We start from the raw sequence: 12,761 nt of genomic DNA, 5'->3' as shown, positions 1-12,761 counted from the left end.
ACCAAAAATTCCTTTGTCCCAGTTTGAAATTCCTATGTACATCCCTATAGGCCACTCCATCTGGCTAGGTAAGAGACATAGTTAACCCCTTAGTCCCCAGGCTGCTGGCTAACCCCCATAATCATGACACCCAGGAAAGCTGATGCCCAAATAAATCTGTTAGTCTTTAAGGTGCCACAGGACTCTTCATTGTTTTGGGGGATACAAACTAACACGGCTACCCCTCTGAAACTTGACATGTTCAATAGAGGCTTCTTTAGAGAGAGCTTTGCAGATAAATTCTGTAAGATTTCATTCAGAATGGGACGGAAGGTTGCCTATGCTGCTTTAATTGGCCCCTTACTCATACCTCAGGCAGTCCTGAAAGTGGCCATTATGTCCCTGTGGCCCTAGGCATAGAGACTTCTAGGGGGCTCCACATGCTGCGGTCACCTGCAAGCTCCATGCATGCAGTTCCCTTTGGCCACAGTTCCCTGCCAGTGGGAGCTGGGGAGCCAGCTCTTGGGGCAGGACAACTCACAGAACGCAGGCTCACTGTGGACAGAGTATCTGTGGGACACAGGCACAGCCTTTGTCTGCGGGGATCTTGGATCTCTCCATGGAGAGGGGCTGGCTGCTGCCCTCCACTGCTGCTTCTGTATCAGAGGCAGCAGTGCAGAGTAACAGGGGGCTCCCTGGGAGTGGGGCCAGGAGTGCACTGGCTGTTGGCCCCACCCCAGGGGCTGTCGAATAATCTTGTAACTGCTAAAATTTGCTGTGGATACATAATTATTCAGTTACTCGATATCTAACATCTTTACTGTCTGCTTTGCCTCTTGGCCCAAGGCTCTGCCTTGTTCACTCCTCCACCGTGTCACCCGCTGTTTTCCCTCTTTCTGTCCTCTGCCCAAGTTGGGGGGAACTTACCTGTGGAGCTAGGGCAGGGAGCTGCAGCTGCCCAATGCAGGCAAGAATTGGCTGAGTAGGGGCTGACACAGGTGATAGCCCAGCTTCTCTCTTGGCTATAGCAATAGGATTTAGGGTGTCAAGTTCCCTTTTCAACTCAACTTTTTGGTCAAAAACTGGACATTCTACCTTCTTCACACACACAGGCCTTGAATGTTCCTTTTGTTTGGGGTGACAACATGAGCCTGTGTTTTTGGTGAAGGCTCCTATTGTTTCAGCTACCTGGTTCCATAAAGGACCTTAATGGTATCTTACCTGGAGTGCTGGTTATTCCCTAGTCATAATGGTATTTTACAGATACATGAAGACAAATGTGCTCCAGGGGAAAATTTATCCAAAGAAACCTTTTCACTGGCATTTCCTGAAAATATTCCTATTTATTATCTGCCAAATTAATCTCTGCAGTAACTCTGCTGAAGTTTGTGTCATTCCGTCCAGGAGGAATTTATGCTAATACCTTTGAAAAAGGGCTACACACTACAAATAAGCCTACCTGGGCAGACTTCTGCAGAGCACAATAGAAATACAGGTGGATCAGTTTGTAAAATCTAGCCCTTTTGCATGTGGCTTTTAATGTGGAGAATTTGGTTTTAATCTGCATTAATAGTATCTGGTGTTTTTCCTGTGTGGTATTTTTGATTATTGTTGTGGGAAGGTTTTTTTTTTCTTTTTTAATTTTTTTTTATTTGAATTCATTCACTAAAGGTACACTAGTGCTATTAATACCATTGTTTATTAATCTGTCTCTTTGCTGGGCTTTTTACTCAGTTTGAATTTCTGTCTTTTTTTGGGTTTTTTTCCTCTACAATAACAAAGTAACTGTCTTTCAGGAATTGCCAAAATATTTAAGCATGCTTTTAGCATACAACTCAGCACCCAATATTGTACCAACCTTGTAATTGCTGTAGTTATACAATCACATTGTATAGAATCCATTGTTTTTACATCCATTAGCAAAGCACATGAAAACACCATGCATTTCCCAAACAAAGAACTTCTTTAACTTTTAAAATTAGTTACAGTTGCTAGCCACCCAAAAAAAACCCTCCCCCCAAAACAACAACAAAAAACACTCCAGCCTTCTAAAAAGCAAAGAAATGGACAACTGAATCATCCTATCTACACTCCACTCAATTTTTTTCTTGATTTCAGCTGCCCCTTTTTCATTCTTCACCATCCACTCCACTCCACTGTCATCCAAAACAACCAAAAGGTGGGTATCCTTGAATCCTGACTACATGTGTTGCTCATATCTTTATGTGTTTTTGATAATTATCATGGGGTTGGTGTCGTTTTTATAAATTATAGAGTCCATTGTAGTAGACGAAAGCTCTAAAAAAATCATGATTCAGGCATCAAAAACACAAAGTTGTCTTAAAATCATGAAATCGTAAAAATCATGAAACATTTTAGGTTTGTTTTATTTGCCTTCTTGATTTTCAGTCTTTATCGGTCAAATTTTGAAGTTGTTCTCTGCAACTGAGGCTATGTCTAGACTACAAGCATCTTTTGGAAGAAGCTTTTCCAGAAGAGATCTTTTTCGAAAGAGAATGTCTGGACCCAGCGTGAGCCAGAACTGAGCTGGGCTGCCTTCCCTTATTGATTAATCAAGTAGTTGATCAAAATTTTATCGACTACTCAATTAGCCAGTTAACTGCATCTTAACATCCTTAGTTTGGGTGCAGGTATAAGTAGGGGATCAGAGCAATGGGTTGGGATGTGGGAGTGGGTGCAGGCTCTTGCTCAGTGCCCCTTTCCTTGGGTGGCTCTAAGATGGCAGCATAGTGAGGCGAAGTCAGGCTTCCTACCTGCCCTGGCTCCACACTGCTACTGGAAGCAGCTGGTGGCGGCATGTCCAGCAGCAGCTTCTGGGATGTGGGGGAGGCAGATAGCTCTACACGCTGTCCACAGGCACTGCCCCACAGCTCCCACTGGCTGTGGTTCCTTATTCCCTGCTGTCCCCACACCCAGGAGCAACAGCGACATACTGGCCACTTCCGGGAACAGTGCGGGGTCACAGCCAGGGCAAGCAGGCCACCTTCTTTAGCCCTTCTGTGCTCCTGGACTGATAATCCTGTGGGCTGGATTAAAAGCATTGAGGGGCCACACCTGTACTAGGCTGTTAAATTTAAATCTGCTTTATTTTTCTCTATTTCTGATCTTTTTACAGCTCACTGGAACAACGATAAAAAAGATTAATCAGATTTGCTTTTTGTTTCTAATACCTCCTGGTTCTCCAGTGCTTGCACAATGTTGCACACGTTCACGCCAAAGGAGGAAAAGAACTGCTGATCAAAAAAGGAATGTAACACTCTGAAACATTCCTCTTAATAGCAGATTTTGTAAAACTTTATTTTTAAACAAAACATAAATGTTGGGCAGAGAATGCTTGATTGTGGTTCCCTTTATACTATCTGGTTTTGTGAGTCCATTATCAGCAAACGCTGGCCTGCTGGCCTTCAGAGAGCAGCACTTCCTCAAAAAACAACCAATTTTATTATCACAGTCACATGGCCTCAGATAAACTACAAAGACTGAATGGGGCAAGGAGCAGGCAACAAATCAATACATCATTATGAAACAAAAGGCTTTTACTCTTAGGAGTAAAACAGATAAAAGAGAACAGATCAGCTGACTTGTTGTTCATTGAACAATCTAATAAAAGAAAATTAGTGGCCTGACTAATCTGATATCTACCAAAGATTAAAAAATAATGTAAAGTTCTCCTATAGGATAGAAGCTATAATAATATTTTAAAATATATTTTGCATACAAAAAATTGCACACTAGCCCTAAATAGGTATCATTAAGTCTAAAATTTAGTCAGGAATGTTTTTGGTAGGAATCATGGACAGCACTGGCAATAAATAAAAATTTACAGCTTGTGACTTGACCAGGATTTTTACCTAAAATACCCCCCACTAAATCTCTGCTTCTGGGGCTCTTCTGTTCTGATGGTTCCTGATTGGGGTGGCAGCTCCAGTGTTGGGGGTTGACTGTCCCCTGGCCACTGCTCTCCAGATGGCCTCTGGGCACCCCTGCGGCCGCTGCTGCGTGGGTGGTTTTCAGGGCACCAGGTCTGCTGGTTGAGCACTTCTCAAAGCCAGCTATATCAGTTTCTGTTCCAGCAGTCCCTGGAGTCAGCTGCTTGAGCAAAGACCAGTGGGGCTGGCCCCAGGGTAGCCCCCATGGCCTCTGTTCAGGAGCTCCCCATGGCCTCTTCAGGGACTGCTGCTTGGATTGTCCCTGAAACCAGCTGCCTGAGGCTGTCCAAGCAGTGACCGGTGTGACTGGCTGTGGGACAGCCCCCAGGACTACTGCTCGTGCACACCCCAGGTTGCCTCCAGAACCCTGGGTTACTTCAGCAATGGCTGGTGCATCTGGCTGTGAGGCACCTGAGCAGCTGACAACCGCAGGGCTCTGCATGGGTGGCCCTGATGTCAGCCATACCAGCAGCTGCGGAAGTCATAGAGATCATGGAAAGTTGTAGGATCCATGACTTCCACAACCTCTGTGAAAGAATCACAGCCTTAATTATCGTGAAGTGGCGAACAAAGCAGCCAAACTGTTTGTAACCATTTATTTAAATATACAGGCAGTCCCCGGGTTACGTACAAGATAGGGACTGTAGGTTTGTTCTTAAGTTGAGTTTGTATGTAAGTCGGAACTGGTACATATTGTAGGGGAAACTCTAGCCAAACATTTCTCCAGAGCTCAGTTTTATTCTCCCACACCTCACTTCCTCAGTCCTTTATTCTCAAGCTGAGGTGTCTGCTGAGAAAAGCCGCGCCGCGTCTCCCTGGTCTGCTGGGGGGGGGCGGGGCGCTAGCTTCGTGTCTCCCTGGTCTGCTGGGGGGAAGCAGCTAGTGCGGGGTTGCCTCACCCCGTTTGTAAGTAGGGATCCGATGTAAGTCGGATCCATGTAACCCGGGGACTGCCTGTACTTGTGATCCAAACAGCTTCTAATGTTCCTACTGCCGCATTTGAAACTATTTGTTTAGAATTTGGGTTGGTTGATTTGTTTTGCTATGATAAGGGTGACAATACAGATGTCACTTATGTGGGTAAAACATTCCTGAAAATGTTCTTGAAGTATGGGTGAACATCTATATTTTTTTCTGCCTGGTATTGGTTGCCACAAATCATTTTGGGCCAAATGCTTCTCTATGTTAGGATTCCCTCTGAGTTCCACTCCCTTTATCAAGAACACCTCATCCAGTTCTGGGAGAACATTTTGTTCTATTCCCTGGGATCCAAAAAGCTCAGTTTAACTCCAGCTCATTACTCAGGTTACTTTATTAGGCATGTAACAACTCTTTCCCTGCGCTGGTCAGGCCTAGTACAAGGGTACAGATTTAGGTACAGAGTGGTACCACAATTTTAATTAATATCACACAGTTGCATATGTCTTTCCCAGCTACAAACATCTATTCTTTTTACATGGAAAGACTAATTGCTTTGCAGATTGCGTGAGGCAACCTTTTCAGTTCAGCTTGTTTCTGTCCACTTTATTTAGTATAAATATACCCACAATAGTTAGTTTAGTTAGATTCTGCCTCCCTTAGGCAGATTTGATCAGTTAGATCTAGTGATAATTACAATCTATTTAGGGAAATAGAAAATTGGCACACATACAGATGTTGCACAACTTCGTATTTACTGAGTGCCATTTATTTATAAATATAAAAATCCAGTATTTATTACTACAGCTATATACTACAATGATGTTTGGAACTGCGATGCTCATATTAATCAGTTTACATTACAGGAAATCAATGTAATATTCTTTTGTCACAGTTTGAACCCCAGCTCAAAGTACAGGTAGCACAGAGTAGGCTGAAAAAGAACATAGGGTGTCTAAATAACAATACGTTGTCCTAACATTTCTAAGAAATATCAGCTCTCCTGGGAGTGGCATATGTGATACTTTTTTTGCCTCAGTGCTTCCCTTTTGTTTTAAATACAATCTCTTTAAAAATATATAGGCTAAATTCTGTCTTGATTTAGTTTCTATGAGGTGATCAGCATTGTGTCATATTCTTGATGAGTTCAGGACTGTAAATCAGCTTTTTACCCCCCTGTCTCTAACAAGAGGAAAATTTGCTCATGTTTAACTGGATGTCAGATCTCACCACCAGGCTATTAGCCACTCAATCTCTTCAGGGCTTTTCTGTTCCCCACTTTGCTTTGCAGATTAACAATGGGTGAACCACAGCCTCTGAGCCCCTCTGAAAGCATGGCGCTGTAGTATCCAGTCCCTGATCCTGGGACTGGATACACAAAATTTACTGTATTTGTTGTCCCCAGGAGAACAGTATATGTACAACCTTGACTGGTATGACTCAGGATCAGTCCTTTATAAACATCACAGCACTGAGATACATTTATAGTGAAAATAATCTTAAATTTATTATCAAAAGCTAAGATTTAAGAGATATTGAATAAGGTTAATGGAAAAAGAAATGGTTATAAAGTATAATATGCTTCTTAGAATCTAAACTTAGTTTTAACAGACTGAATTCCTGGTTTAAAGTAGTTTTTCACCTATAGCAATCTTCCAGCTTCACCAGCCAACATGATTAGGATCCAACTTCCATGAATGCAGAAGTTTGTTTCCTCAGTGAAGGATAAAATGGTGTCCTCTACCCTTCTTCATGTAATCCCAAAGTTAATTATTTTGTTCCCAAAGTCAGGATGGCTCCTACCCCTCAAATTTATTCTTCAGTGTCCTGTGTCCTATTGACTTCCCATCATCCCGTTAACTTGTGTATAAATGGGGCCTCCATTGTATTGGCCCAGAATGCTTAATGTACATGACCGAGAAGCACAAAATAAATGCCCTTTGTTTAACACCAAAATCAGTTAGCCAACCCTGCCTGATTTAGACTTTGAAACATGTCTTTAGTACATGGGTCCTGGCAGGCCAGTGAGGCTAGTGGTTGGAGTACTTGATGTCCTGCCCCTGCTTCTATGGTTGAGGTGCCTCAGTTAAGGCAGGAGAGTTGGAGGACCTGGGTCCTGACACTCCAGCAGGTCCAGCCCAGGGCCCTGTGTAAGTCAACCTCTTGAGTAAGGAAACCCCCTGGTGGGGACTCATGTCCATTATCCTGAGCTACTTCCTACTGTTGCCCCTTCTGTTTGGGGAATGGCCCATATAATTCGAGTTCCTGTGGTGCCTTGTCTCTAAGGCTACATCTAGACTACATCCCTCTGTCAGCAGAGAGATGTAAAAGAAGCACTTTGAAACTGCAAATGAAGCCGGGATTTAAATATCCCATGCTTCTTTGCATAATCACGTAATGGCACTCTTGTGAAAAGCTCTATTTCAAAATTGAAACTGCAGTCTAGACACAGTTCTTTCTAAAATGGGGCACTTTTTCAAAAGATCCTGTAAACCTCAGGATCCATAAAATGATCTAGACTGCGGTTTCAATTTTGAAATAGCGCTGTTCACAAGAGTGCCATTATGTGATTATGCAAATGAAAGATGGGATATTTAAATCCCGGCTTCATTTGCCCTTTCAAAGTGCTTCATTTTCATCCCTCTGCCGACAGAGGGATGTAGTCTAGATGTAGCCTAATAGAGCCCTCTCATGGACCCTAGGCAGTGTCCTGCTGTGATTCCAGGTTCCTCTGGGCACATCTGGCAGGGTAATATCCCTGCAAGGTCTCCATGCTTTGGTTACCTACGTTCCTCTTAGTCTGGGTGCTTCTAGGCCTCTTTCTCGGTCTCCTTTGATCAGAAAGGCAGAGTGGGGTTCTTGGTGACTGCCTCAACTAGCAGGCTAGTGAACCTTCCCTCAGGTATGAAGGCAGCTATTTCCTGCCTCTTCACCAGTCAGCCACAAACTGAGCCAGCCTCCCCCTTATCCATTAAAATAGTAAGCAGGGAAGGATTGGGAAAAAATTCCCTGCATTTTGTCCAAACATTTATAATCAGCTGTAGTATCTATATCAGTTGATTTTTGCATTCACATTTCTGAGGAAAAGTAGGAAAAAGGCAGAAAACTTATTTATCAGTGTGGTAGCTTATCACATATTTCAATCCCCTTTTTCCTTCCTCCGTGTATACATATATGCTTTGTCCAGTCCACCCTGCTAAGTGTAAAGCACTTAATAAAAGTTACTATTGGGAGACAGGTGATTGGATTTGCACTCTACACGTCTACAATTAGTATGACTAAGAGGAGCCCTAGACATGGATCAGGACCCCATTGCACTAGGTTCTGTATAAACACAGAACACAAAGATGACCCTTGCTCCACAGACCTTTACACCTCATCAACCCAAGCCCTGTGCAGTGTTTGAATTTAAGAACATTTTTAAACACTTAAACTTTCAGTTTAACAAACTGACCTTTTGATTATTCAGTGTTGTTGGGTTTCTGTAATTTATAGTAAAATCCTGGTCACCTTACTCATATGAGTTGTCTCAGTGACGGTAGAAGGACTAATTGAGTAAATAAGGCAATCCAAATTTGTCCCATAGTGTTAGTCATTTTATCATATTAAGTATGCCAAGATAAGTGCTTATGATTGCTGGTGCTTTGGAACCCTTGTAGTGTGATGTGCACTGTGTCTTCTGAGGCTATCTCAATGAGAATTTTAATGTACATGAATAACCTAGCCCAGGGGTGGGGAATCTCAGGACTGGGGGCTGGATGTGGCCCTCAGCTTGCCTGGATATGACCCCTGAGACTCAGGGGGGCCCCTCAGAATTGGGGAACCCATGCTGGTGCTCCAATCCCCCTGCTGCTTCCCTGGCAACTGGAGTGCACAAAATCTAATAGGCAGGGTCCCCCAGGCTCTGGTGTGCGAGGGGAATATGGGGAGTGTCTTTCTTCTCAGTTGGGGGCCACAATTAGTTTTTTTTTCCTGCTTCTCACTTGTGTGTGGCCCCTGACTGATTTTTCTGTGGGTCAGTGGCCTCTGACCCAAAAAAGTTTCTCCACACCTGACCTAGCCCATCATCACTCAGTTCAAAGGAATCTTCTCTCCAGGAGGGAAATCCATGTTTTGTCTAGGCCTATGTCTCTTGTACTCCCTTGCCACCTCTTCTTCTTTCTTCCTCCCCTCCCCCTTTATGTTGCTTTTTTGGGTGAAAGTTGCAGCAGTGATATGGAAAATAGGGAGGACCAGACTTCCTTTTCCTCTGAAACAGGTTCTAGCTCCTTCTGGAGGATTCCCCAGTGTTTCCGGACCAGCCAGGGGATATAATCCCTCCAGTGTATCCTGGGTAAGTAAGCCCTGTGGCCTCCACCCAGTGGGATGTACTTGGTAGAACTTCAACAAAAGCCTCCCAGGAGACATTCTTATCAGGTACCCGAACCATCTCAACTGGCTCTTGATCAAGAGGAGTAGTGGCTCTACTCCAAGGCCCTTCCAAATAGCCAAGCTCTTCACTCTCTCTTGAAGAGTAAGCCCAGCCATGCTGTGAAAAAAAATCATTTATGCCACTTGTACCTGTGATCTCATCCTTTCAGCCATTATTCCAAGTTCACAACCATAAGTGAGAATGGGGATGTACAGCGATCTGTAAACTGCGAGCTTCTTCCAGGAATTCAACTCCCACTTTCCCACAACGGATCGGCACAGCATCTATATCACTGCCATCACTGCACCAATCCACTGATTGATCTTATGCTCCTGCTTGCCATCACTCATGAATAAGACCCCTAGATATTTGATCTCTTCCACTACGGGCAGCTGCTCCCCGCTGATATGGGGAGAATAGCCCACTCTCTTTTGGGAGAGGACCATGACCTCTGACTTGGATGAGAATCAGCACCTCCCAGCCACTTCACACACAGCAGCAACATTTGAGTGTGCGTCAGAGATCACAGTCTGAAGAAGTAAGGACAACATCATCTGCAAATAGCTGAGATGTCAGATGTCAGCTCCAAGTTCCTGTGCTTGATGCACATCATAGGTTAGCTGCTCCATGGACTCCTGTCCATGAAAATCACAAACAGGAGTGGGGAAAAGACACACTCTTGACAGAGTTCAGTGCCCACTGAAAGCGGGTGCGTCCCACGTCCTATAGGTGCCCCGGGATCCCGGTCTGGGTCCCCCTGCGGACTCCAGTCCTGCCGCTTCCATTTCCTGTTCCCAGGCCCTCTGGAGTGTGGGGTCTTCTTTCTGTTCTTGGAGGAAATCTCCCTCATCCACCTCCATGGTTGGGGCTGGTCCCAAACTATTCCCTCCACCAGGTGCGGAAGGGCGGGGGAGGGGGTATGTTGTCGAGTGGCCAGGGCCTCCTTTATCTCCTCTCTCGTTTTCCCTAGGGGTCCCTTCCGAACGCATGCCTCCAGGATATATTCAAAGCCCTTCCAGTCTCTACCCAGGAGAGCTTGGTATGTCAGCGCTGGGGCTAGGGCCACATAGCAGCATCCTGTGCTGTGAGCGTTGTCAATGTGGACCCAGGCGGTGAAGTACAGCCACACATCACCATGCACGCACTGCATCCAGACCGGCTCCCCCTCCTGGGCCTTGTTTTCTGAGAGGCTGGCCCATATAACTGCCTGCAGCCCGAATCTACCAGGACTTCGACCGGTTTCCCTTTGACCTTTATCAGGACGAGGACGTGGTCGACTTGTCGTGGGCCCAGCACTGCCTTGGACCCTGTAACCCACTTGAAAGTGCAATCCATTACTGTACAGTCGTGGTGAAAATGGCCTTCTTGCCCGCACTGGTAACAAACCACCCGGGTTCCTCCGCTGGGTCTCTTCCCTTCTCCGCGCCCTGAGGTTTAGGGGTCTTGGTCCCTCCCTGCGCCGTATTGGCCCAGATGGATGTCAGTTTGCGTCCCTCCTGCCATCTCACCGGGGTTCCGGACATTCAACCCAGGCTTCCTCGGGGCCACTGGGGGCTATCCGTATGGGGCTTTACCATCGACACTGCCTTGGGTTCTTTCCCTCTGTCATTTGCAGCTTCAGTGGCCAGGTAGTCCTCTAGCAGCATCACCGCCTTGCCAAGAGTGGTGGGATGATGCCTGCGCACCCATTTCTGTTCCTCTGTGGGTGTATCTGACCCCTGACTCTCGTCCTGTTACACCACGACCACCTCGGCATCGGACCTACTCACCCACGTTCCTCCCATGCACTCCTCCGCCCCACTCACCTGTCCTGCTTCTCTCCCCTTGACCAGTGGTGGGTCCCTTTTGAATACTGTGCTGCAACATCACCCCGGCCATACGGAGCATGCACCACCCCATCACCCGCTTTCCCTCCCCTTACGTGGGGGAGGGGCCGACTCACCACGTCCGCCCACCTTGGCGGCTCATGCGCAGGCGTCTCGCAGCACCACCCCTACCTCCTCCTGCACGGTCTCCGGCCCCAGCATATGGAGCACAGCGGCTCTGCCACAAGCGTAGCCTATGCTGGCTCCCTGTAGCTGCACCGCCATGCGGGTCTCTTCCAGTTGCGGCCCCTGCTCCGGGAGTGTGGAGCCCATTGCCAAGAATACAAACAAAACTCTCATTCTGAGACTAGAGGGACAGGATAGCATGAAAAAGTGATACTTCGTACTCCCACAGCACTTCCTACTAGACATCTTGGTGAATGTAGTCAAGTTTCTCCAGGTCTACAAAACAACAGCAGACTGGATTAGCAAAGCCCCGTGACCCCTCGAGTATTTATGAGAGAACAAAGAGCTGATCTGTTGTTCCACAGCCAGGATTGAATCCACATTGTTCCTCTTGAATCTAAAGTTCAACTCACGAGTATAATCTCCTCTCTGTCACCGTGACATAGGTTTTGCTGGGGAGGCTGAGGGATATGACTTTTGTATTTGGAACATACTCTTTGGTCTCCTTTCGTAATGGTATGGCAGGATCAGTCCCCCTCCTGGGACCCTGACCCCTGTTCTGTGCACTATCCCACCTTTGAAGGCTGCAGCAAGACCCTAACTTGCAGAGTTTTTAGCCCTGGGCATTCCTAGCCCTCAGCATACAGAATGGTGTATTGGGCTGAAGTCCTGGGCCAAGCAGTAAGCCCTCTTCTAGCCCAATGGGGATAGAGAGCCATTCAACAGTCCCTGCTCAAGCTCTCACCTCCCCGTGCAGCCTTTAGCAGGGCTGGTAGTTCCTCCTGTGCCGCATCTCTGGGTCTCCTTATCACCAGACTGTTTGCTCCTCTCCATGCTTCTCCTCCACTCTCTCTGTTGCCCTCCCTCTGCCTTAGGGAAGGCTTTTAAAGAGGCCCTGTGGCAGCCTAATTCAGCTAACCTGGCCCTTGATTAGTTTGCAGCTGCCCTGTCTCAGCTGCCTCTTTTCCCTTTTAACAGGCCTTTTAACCTTCCCTGTCACAATGGTTAGGATCACCAACCTGGGTTGCCAGTCCAGAGGTATTGCATCCACCTTCCACATAACATTGAATAGGCACATTAACCATAACACCCCAACATTGTCCAGTGCTTGCCACTTTTCCTTGCCAAATCTGAATTCAAGGAATAAGCCAAAATTCCCTGCTAATCCCTATCCTGCTCTGATTCTGTTGACATCCAACCCCACCAAGGAATTGAAAAGAAAGTAATTATCTACTTGTCTCAACAAATGTCATCCACTTTATTTGCAATCCTTAAGGCAGGGCCAACTGTTCAACTATGAGTTCAAAGTTACGTAACTCTGGGAGGGATGAGAACAATAATAAAATATGCACTCTCACAGTGACGTGTACAGGAAAAAGTAAGACAGTCAACAAAACTTAACCACAAAGGCTTGCTCTCAAAGTTTTCCCATCATAGTCACATTATCAAAATCTGGCACATTTACTACAAATATGTAGCAACATGTTATTAGCACAAAATCTCTTCATAAAT

General features: G+C 45.9%; 1 protein-coding gene across 1 annotated transcript in view; it reads left to right on the top strand.

Annotated features, from left to right (window-relative positions):
- Window positions 1–12,761, top strand: part of DPY19L4 (dpy-19 like 4) — a 200,474-nt gene that overhangs the window by 78,416 nt on the left and 109,297 nt on the right. The gene's annotated exons all lie outside the window — the stretch shown is intronic.

This window comes from Pelodiscus sinensis, chromosome 2 (assembly GCF_049634645.1).
Source record: "Pelodiscus sinensis isolate JC-2024 chromosome 2, ASM4963464v1, whole genome shotgun sequence".
Classification (NCBI taxonomy): domain Eukaryota; kingdom Metazoa; phylum Chordata; order Testudines; family Trionychidae; genus Pelodiscus; species Pelodiscus sinensis.
Note: the sequence above shows the minus strand (reverse complement) of the source record. Positions and strands in the feature narration are given on the sequence as shown.